At 38.4% G+C, this 10,000-nt stretch overlaps 1 long non-coding RNA gene across 1 annotated transcript in view; it reads left to right on the forward strand.

Moving 5' to 3' along the window:
- The first annotated feature begins 2,986 nt into the window (after positions 1-2,986).
- Positions 2,987-10,000, forward strand: part of LOC123502064 — a 50,435-nt gene continuing 43,421 nt past the window's right edge. The window contains exon 1 of the long non-coding RNA XR_006673782.1: positions 2,987-3,178. This is a non-coding gene — a long non-coding RNA (uncharacterized LOC123502064). The remainder of the gene's footprint in view (positions 3,179-10,000) is intronic.

Below are 10,000 nucleotides of genomic sequence, written 5' to 3' on the forward strand. Positions count from 1 at the left end.
AAGGACCTGCTGGTTTAAACTTGACGTAATCGTGCGTTGTACCTTGATTCGGGTGTAATGTAAGGAAAGGATGATGAGTTTGAATTAACAAGACAGTTAAACTTTTAAATGTTGGGAAGTAATGGATAAAATTACTTGGCATTTTGGTATTAGGACGGGAAGAGGAGCAAGTATAGCGGAGTTTAGCCACTGTATAAGCCTTAGTTAAAAAAAAAAAAATGTTATGTATTTAGCATAGCATTTAATCAAAGCGAGTGTTATATAAAGCAGGGATAACGAGTTATAACTTTCTAAGGACTTGCAAAATTAAATGTAACGCACTTGTTCATTTAAATCTTCGATACCAGCGTAGTATGGATGGAGGGAAAGAAGAGATACAAAGAGGAATTTACACTCAATACGAACAGTTATAGGAATTTACAGGTTTATATGAAACAGGAGACCCTTATATTACGTAACCGTACATTCATATAAGTAATACGAACGTTACGCAACAGTCAAGAGGGAGGTAAGAATACAAAATGCAAATCGTGAGTAGTGAGAAGTCGGTGTAAGTTTCCATGAACAATAAAACGAATGATGTTTTGTGTTAATGACTTTAGTTTGCTAAGAGGAATGAAGGTTGACGGATGATAGGAAATTCAGAGCTTTCCCTTAGAGCTGACTAAAGATGTGAAGATTACCAGCTATGAGTCATTAAGAAGAAGTAGAGGAAGAGGGAGAAGAAGAAAAAGAAAAAGAAGAGGAAGAAGAAGAAAAAGAAGAAGTTGAAAAAGAAGAAAAAGAAGAAAAAAGGAAAAGAAGGAGAAAAGGTGAAAAAAGAAAAAGGAAATAAAGAAGAATAAATAAAGTTAATAAAAGAAAATGAAAAGAAGTTGAAAAAAAAAGAAAAAAAGAAGGAAAAGAAGGAGAAAAAAAGTGAAAAAAAGGAAGTTAAGAATAAGAAGAATAAATAAAGTGAAGAAGAAAAGAAAAAGAAGAAGAAGAAGAAGAAAAAAAAAAAAAAAAAGAACAACAGCAACCGGGCAAAAAACAACATTCACATATCTATCTCATTACTGCGGTTTTTTCTACGTATGACAGATCAAAGCGGGAAAACACCTAAATATAATGCAACACCTTCCAGTCAAAAAACATCGAGTGTTTACGAGACATCATCCCAAATTATGACCTTCTACGGATCACCACACTTGTAAAATCCACAGAGATAATTTACATGAATGTTGTATTACACTGGTTGGAAAAAAAATACTTGTGTAAATACAGAAGTTTGGTTTGTATTTGAATTCCAACACGAACACTTGATACGTCACTCTGATTTTATTCAATTACTCTAATACATGAAAGCTTGCCCTCTCCCTCTCCCTCTCTCTCTCTCTCTCTCTCTCTCTCTCTCTCTCTCTCTCTCTCTCTCTCTCTCTCTCTAACTCTCTGTCTCCCTCTTTCTCTGTTTGTATGATTCACTGCATGTTTCTGTGAATGAAAGTTTAGTTTTATTTGGTCTGTCTGTCTGTCTGTTTGTCTGTCGCTTATCATCTATCTATAAATGAAAAATGTCCCAGAGTGTTTGTTTCTTTGACTGAATGTCTTCCTAAATATTTGTAGGCTTACATTTATTTGAATTGGGTTTCTATCTTTCTCTATCAATCACTTAATTCTCATCTCTCCGTGTTTTCATTATTTCCACTTACGCATACTCAATTTTATCTCACACGTAACCGACTTTCTCTCTCTCTCTCTCTCTCTCTCTCTCTCTCTCTCTCTCTCTCTCTCATTCTCTATATCTATCTATTTATCGAACAAACATTTTTTTATCAGCCTTTTCTCTCCCTTTCTTTATCCTTCACCTCTCAATCTCCGTCACCATCGCCCTTCCCCCTCATTCGCTCTCTTATCTCCCGTTCCCTGCTTTCTCCCTCTCCTTCCTCTCTGCCCATACCTTCAGCTAATAACAAAACATACACACACACACACACACACACACACACACACACACACACACACACACACACACACACACACACACACATAAACCAACGTTCCCTTCATCCTGCGCAATGCAAGAACACAAAGAAACACAAAAGAAAAACATAACTAAAACTACTGAAACACATGAAATAAATAGTTGGGTCTTAAAACTAACTCTCTTTCGCTATGCTTGAGGGAGCGTGTCTTCTAATGCTCCTCTATGCTTAAAATTTTCTGGGGCATTTGGGTGAAGAAAGGAAGGAAGGAAGGAAGTGTATGGTGGGGGGGAGGCAAGAAGGAAGGGAACGCAGAGAGAGGGTTGAAAGTGGGTTGATATATAGAGGGAATGAAGGAGAGAGAGAGAGAGAGAGAGAGAGAGAGAGAGAGAGAGAGAGAGAGAGAGAGAGAGAGAGAGAGAGAGAGAGAGAGAGAGAGAGAGAGAAAGATGGAGTTTTACTGCAAGTGTTTTGTGTAATGTATTGTGGTACTCTGTGTGTTGTGGGGGGGTGGATAAGTGAGAGAGCGAGTGGTGGGTATAATAGTAATAGTAGTAGTAGTAGTTTTCATCCTTCAGGGGAGCTTGTGTGGTGTATTGTAGAGTACTATTGAGTGTAGCAGTGTGGTGAGTGGTGGTGTCGCAAAAGAGTAACAGTATGGATAGGAAGTGTGAGGGATGAGGAAGGGGGCATGTTTTTAGTGGAATATTGTGGTGGAGAAGTGTGTAGTGCAATAGATGTGTGTGGTGAGCGGCGTGTGGTGGAGGTGTGACACGGAACAGTGTGGTGGTGAGTGGTGGAGAGTGGCAGAGTGAGACGCGAGTGTGCACATGGCATCTGGCGCACAGAATAAAGACCCAATTCACTCACTCATAGCGCCATCCACTCACTAACTACTCTGACACTCACACGCCACCACCGCCGCCTCTACTACCACCACCACCACCACTACCACCACCACCTGTCCCTCAGTTTGGCCAGACCGTACAGGCAGCGCGACTCAAGCTCAGTGCTCGCTCAGACATCGTGCCGAGAGGACGTGCGCCGCGGACTCTTGTAGTGAACTATAGTGAAACGTGGCGTGTGAAAAAACCTAGACTTCCATATCGGGCTATTCGTTTTTTTTCTCTTTCCTTTACCCTACGTTCCATTCCCTATTTATCCCCTTTTTTCCCTCGTCGTCAAGGCAAGAAGTGAGTGCTTATTTCCTCCAGGTGAGAGATATACAGGGGAAAAAAGCTACAACACCTGTAATTAGCCGTGTTCAGTGAGACTTGGAGCGGCCGGCGGGTGTGCGGGTCTGGGAAACATAAGCCGGATTTATGAGTGACACGCATGAACGCCACACAGGAAACGTGTCATTCTGCGACTAAAATATTTCCTCCACGGCACACTCGGACAGACACACACACACACACATACACACACACACACACACACACACACACACACACACACACACACACACGCACGCACACACACACACACACACACACACACACACACACACACACACACACACACACACACACACACACGCACACACACACTCACACACACACAAATACGTATATATGTATAAATAGTCTATGCTCATTTTAAATAGATCAACACACAAACACACAATCACGCAAACACACACACACACACACACACACACACACACACACACACACACACACACACACACACACACAATAGACAATTCAAAATCCCAATAACTAACAAGGTCCAACAAATCGCTTTTATAACATACACATTAAAACAACACACACACACACACACACATCTAAGGGAAGTACACGCCGGGTCGCTAGGAAGAGGTGTGTCTTTGGGCCCAAGTGTAGGATGATTACACTTATTAGAGGCCAAGCAAGTGTGTGTCATGATGGAGTGAGGGAGTGTGTGTGCCTATATACACTTGTTTGTCCGTGCTAAGTGACGGTGTGTTGTGTTATTGTTAGTATTATTGTTGTTACTATTCCTATTTCTATTCTTGTTATTGTTATGTATAAGGATCGGAGTATCTATGTTTTTGTTGTTGTTAGGTTGTACTTAAAGTTACGATGGTCAGATTTTATTTTTGTATATTTAGCTTATCATTATTATCATTGTACATGTGGAAATATGGTTGTATCTATACTTTTTTTTATTTCTTTATAATTGGTATACATTGATATACTTTCTACTTTTCTATTAATTACTGGATAGGTTGTAATTACATTCGTTCAGTTCTTAAATTACGTTTGTATCAGTAACTCACTCTGCTCAAATTAACGTGTATCGATTTCATCTCTGCAGGTAAGTGAATCCAAAGTATTCCTCCTTCACTGGTGTGAGTGGGAGTCTTCACTGTTCCGTCTAGTGGCACAAGTCGTATGATTTATTTTGATTATCTGGTTATATACACATTTCTCTTGAATGTGTGTATTTATTTTCATTGTTCTCAATTGATAGTTTACATCGTACATTTTTCCTTAAATGCGGACACACCTAAGTTTCCCGCTAACTCGAGCGATGGAGTAAGAACACTTCCTTATTTGCTCTAATACTTTACCTTTGTTTACGTGGCATGTGCGCAGTTTTTTTCGAATTCAGTTGGGAATATAACTTCCCTGCTTCTCAAGGGTTCACATCTTGCATTTTTCAATACTGAAGGTGTGCCTACACTTTGTTTATTCGGAAAAGAGCGTACTGACACTTCCGTATTTTGTGTAAAACTTGATATTTATTCAAGTGAAAGTGTGTTTAGATATTGTGAGCCAGAGGTGAGGTTGGTACTACAACCAATTTGTATCTGAGGGTTCACATCCTGCATATTTCATATGTGAGGTAGTTAATGTTTACTCATGCCAGAGGATATCAACTCTGCTATATTTGCTGAAGTACTTCATGTTTAAGTAAAAGTGTGGCTGGATTTCTTTTTTCATCATGTGAATTTGCGATAATAGTTTTGATTTCATCAGATGAAAACAGAATATGTAGTCAATGTGGAAGAGCGAACTATTTTGTAACTTGGAGTTTGTATATGAAAGGGGAAATGGAGGCTGAGTAGGAAGCAAACGGTAATTGTTCACACAACAATTTGTAAGTAAGGAGATAAACAACATAATAAACAAGTCATATATCTTTTGAACTCGATGAGGGAAAGGGAGAGTGAGTGGAAGCTTACCTAAACAATAACTGGTAGATAAATACAAAACTGATCAAACAAACGGAATATATTCTTCGTTTACGAGAGGGATAGGTTTAGTCTCACAATAGGCTTTACATATATAGAGTAATATCTACCAAACTGAAGGAACATATATATCTAATGTAGTGAAAGAAGTGGGAAGGAACAACTACAAAAGAACAGCTAATACACAACGAGTACACTAACAATAGAAAAAAAAACTATGCATCAACATTATTTTCGTTCATTGAAACGAAGGATATAGGAGGAGAGACATACAATAGCGAATACATAACAAAAACAAAAATAACAGACTATATAAAAGACAATTTCATCTTTTCGTTCAAGAGAGGGAAGGAGGCAGGAGCGAGACACACTACATCTCACTTAACCACACAACGACCTGAATGTAAAAAAAAAAGGTTTGCTTAACAAAAGGTACACAATCTTCAACTCACAGGAGAAAGCGGGAATGGGAGGGACAAACTAAACAATCTTTACTTATACTGTGAACACTAAGCAAAGACTTGTACAGCACGAGGAGGGATAAACATTCACCAAAGGAAAGCTGCGCAATCTTACACAGCCTTCTACTCACGGAAGGAAGGGACCAGCAGGTACACACTAAACAGCCGTAATCCACATGTGTACAGCACGTAACAAGATAAACATTGACCAAAGGAGAAGCAAGTAATATTTTATCCATAGTAGGGGAAGGGAAAGGAGACTTGGGAGAACAGACTCTACAATCCTTAACTGTACTGCAAACAACAAAGACATTTATGCTACGTAGACAGATGGACATTCAACAAGGAAGAAGCACAATCTCTGCTAAAGAAAGGGAATGGGAATGGATGAACAAACTAAACTACACTGAACCACACTGTAAGTACTAGACAAAGATACGTAAGATAGATAAAGAGATGTAAAATCCCATAAACTGAAGTACAAAGTCTCAAGCTCCTTTGCCTGGCTTTAGTACGTGACCATGATCTATAAAAACAATGTTAACACGAAACAAAAAAAACATTTAAACACAGAAAACAAATGTTGGTATCTGTGTGTGTTTGGTGAACCGAGGGAGTACAATTGTAAATCAAGAGAAATCGATGCACAGGCAGATAGATATTAGCTAACTCACTACATCTACAAAGCAAGTTCCTGCCGGGTTTTACATGGCAGCTCGCACACAAACACGCTTAACATCCCTGACGAGACTACCAGGTTATTCATAAACTTGTTAGACATCCATTGTAACGATACGTGTTTGAGTGAGTGTGCTTCCTAAATCCTAATCCAAACACACATACACACACACACACACACTTTCACCTCACCTCTCCTACTCCTCCAGCCTTGGCCTGGGTCTCTAAAACACGGCCACATTAAAGGAAACTTGGTTATCTTAAATCCAATATTTACGGTAAGGAATTAAATTAGCTTAGATCAGGGAGACACGGTATTGGGAAACGAAGATAAATTATTTCCAGCTCGCTTAAACTCTCGCTAATAAGACCCACGCCACTTGAGCTGAATTAAAACAACTTATTATAAGGACATTAAGGGTGAAAACAAGAAGGATCAAATTTAAAGGGCTCCCTCTCGTTAAGATCTGAGTGATAGCTACCAATTATAAGATAAGGTAAGAAATACCTCTGTTTTCGATTGGTAATAGCATAGGTGTGGGTTTTGGTGGTGGTGGTGGTGATGGTTATGGAGGTAGTTGTAGTATTAGTGGTGGTTTGTGTTGGTGTGGTGGGAGTGGTGGTGGTAGTAGTAGTAGTAGTAGTAGTAGTAGTAGTAGTAGTAGTAGTAGTAGCAGTAGTAGTTGTTGTTGTTGATGCTATTTTTATTGTTTTTAGTTATTGTTGTTGTTGTTATTGTTATTGTTGTTGCTGTTGTTGTTGTTGTTATTGCTGATGGTGGTAGTGGTGGTGTCAGGAGTAGTAGTAGTAGTAGTAGTAGTAGTAGTAGTTGTTGTTGTTGTTGTTGTTGTGGTGGTGGTGGTGGTGGTGGTGGTGGTAGTAGTAGTAGTAGTAGTAGTAGTAGTAGTAGTAGTAGTAGTAGTAGTAGTAGTAGTAGTAGTAGTAGTAGTGGTGGTAGTAGTAGTGGTAGTGGTTTGTTCGTAAAAACTCACCATCAGCAACAATACCATCACAACTACAACGACTATCACTTTCACCATCAACACCACCACCACCACATCCTTATCACCAATATCCCTCTTACCATCATCACCCTTATCACCACTACCATCATCACCAATACCATTATCACTACACTTGCTAACTATTACCTATCACCATCACCCTGAAGACTATTCTCTCACCATCCTCAGTCACCCATCATCATCACCACTGGAATCATCATCATCACCAATACCACTCCCAAGACCACCATTACCACTGCTAAAGCCATCACCATCACCACCCGTAGCAAAATTAATCTCAGTATCACCATCTTTATCACAACATCCAGCATCGTCACCATTCATTAGTTCCTCACCCTTTCACCTTCACCATTGTTATCACCACCATCACCCTTAATAATATTCCCTCACCATCGTCATCCTTTTCCATATACTGGATTCCTTGTAGTGTGTGTGTGTGTGTGTGTGTGTGTGTGTGTGTGTTTGTGTGGAGAGGCGACTCACCCTTATATGATTCCACTTAATGAAGGGAAAAGATTTTACACAAAGAAAAGACTCTAAGGCGATTAGGTAAGGAGGAGGAGGAGAAGGAGGAGGAGGAGGAGGAGGAGGAGGAGGAGGAGGAGGAGGAGGAGGAGGAGGAGGAGGAGGAGGAGGTGGAAGAGAAGGAGGAGGAAAACGAGGAGGAGGAGGAGGAGGAGGAGGAGGAGGAGGAGGAGGAGGAGGAGGAAGAGGAGGAGGTGGAGGTAGAGAAGGAGGAGGAAAACGAGGTGGAGAAGGTGAAGGAGAAGGAGGAGGAGGATGGAGCAAAGAGGAGGTAAGATAAAGAAAATGGAAGGGAAATCTGATAAAAGAGAATAATAAGAAGGAGGAGAAGGAGAAGTAAAGAAAAATGAAAGAGAAGAAGGAAGAAGAGGAAGAGGAGGAGGAGAGGAAGAAAAAAAGGAAGAAGAAAGAGAAAGATAACGAGGCGAAAAAAGAGAGGAGGAAAATGAAGCGTGAAAAGCAGAAAAGTTCAAAGAAAAATGATAATGGCAAGAAAGGAAAGAAAGGAAAGAAAATTTGAAAATAACACGAGGAAAAAAAAAGATGAAGGAAGCAAGGAAAAAAAATATCAAGAACTCTGATAATGACACAAAAAAAAAGGAAAATAGGACGTTAAGAAAAAAAATAAAGAAATCATCCCAAATTTGTTAATAAAAGAAAAAAAAAGTATAATCACAATGGAAAACAGGATTTCAGAGATGACGAGGGTTTTAAAATGGTAGAGTAAAAATGGCATCAATCTGATAATGTCACAGAGAGACTAAAACATAAAAAAGAAAACATGCCAGAAAAAGAGAAGGAAAAGATTAATCTGATGATGCAAAAAAAAAAAAAAAAAAAAAACGATATGTAAAGGAAAATAGATAAAAACGTAAAAAAAAAGTAAATATCAGATAATGGAGAACAACAACAACAAAAGCGAGAATTCTAAAAGGAAGAGAAGATTATGAAAAAAAATGAAAAAAATAATAAATTTGAATATAGCGTAAAAAAAAAAAAAAAAAAATATATATATATATATATATATATATATATATATATATATATATATATATATATATATATATATATATATATATATATATATATATAAGAAGAAAATAACATGGATTGAAAAAAAAAATAATGATAAAAAAAAGAAAGTGATGATGAAAGTAAGAATAGTCCGTTACAAAAAGAAAAACACGAATTCTGATAAATAAATAAAACGAAAAAAAAATAAATAAATAAAACAGGATACGATAAAAAAAAACACGATAATAATAATAAAAAAAATGCTAAGACAGAGAAACAAATAATAAAAAAAAGACAAATGAAATGAAAACAACAAAAATAAAACAACAAAAAAAAGAACCAACATGTAACACAATAAAAAAAAAACGAAACTTGACAAATACATAACAGAAAAACAAAACAAACAAGAGAAGAACAAACAAGCAAGCAATAGAAACACAAAACAAACACAGAGTAACAAAAAAAAACTAAAAAAACACTACCACAAACACAAAGAAAAAAAAAATGAAAGCAAAAATAAATCAAAGAAAATGGACAAGATGTTACAGCAATGGAGAGTATGAGAGGAACATTACCACAAACACAAACAAAATTAAAACAGACAAAAAAAAAAAAAAAGCAAAAATAAAGCAAAGAAAAAGGGCGAAATATTATAGGAACGAAGAGTATAAGAGGAGCGGACAAGAGTGATGCAGAAGGGATGGACCAGAGCAGAGAAGGTACAAAGAGTCTGTCGGCACATAACAAGGTAACCTGCTTTAGTAACCGAGGACCAGTTCACTCAAGGCCATTAGAGACTGTGACAAGAGAACGAGAGGAAGAACGGCGAGAGCAAGAGCGAGAGCGAGAGAGAGAGAGAGAGAGAGAGAGAGAGAGAGAGAGAGAGAGAGAGTAGGAATGGAAGAAATGGAGATAGAGGAATAGGTACAGGTAAATGAATTATGGAAGATACATCGTTTTATTCCCATGAAGGTTGTGTAGAAGAGAAGGAGGAGGAGGAGGAGGAGGAGGAGGAGGAGGAGGAGGAGGAGGAGGAGGAGGAGGAGGAGGAGGAGGAGGAGGAGGAGGAGGAGGAGGAGGAGGAGGAGGAGGAGAAGGAGGAGGAGGAGAATGGAGTTGGATAAAGAGTGAATGTAGAGACAGAGCTGTATA

The sequence above is a fragment of the Portunus trituberculatus genome, chromosome 10 (assembly GCF_017591435.1).
Source record: "Portunus trituberculatus isolate SZX2019 chromosome 10, ASM1759143v1, whole genome shotgun sequence".
Lineage (NCBI taxonomy): Eukaryota > Metazoa > Arthropoda > Malacostraca > Decapoda > Portunidae > Portunus > Portunus trituberculatus.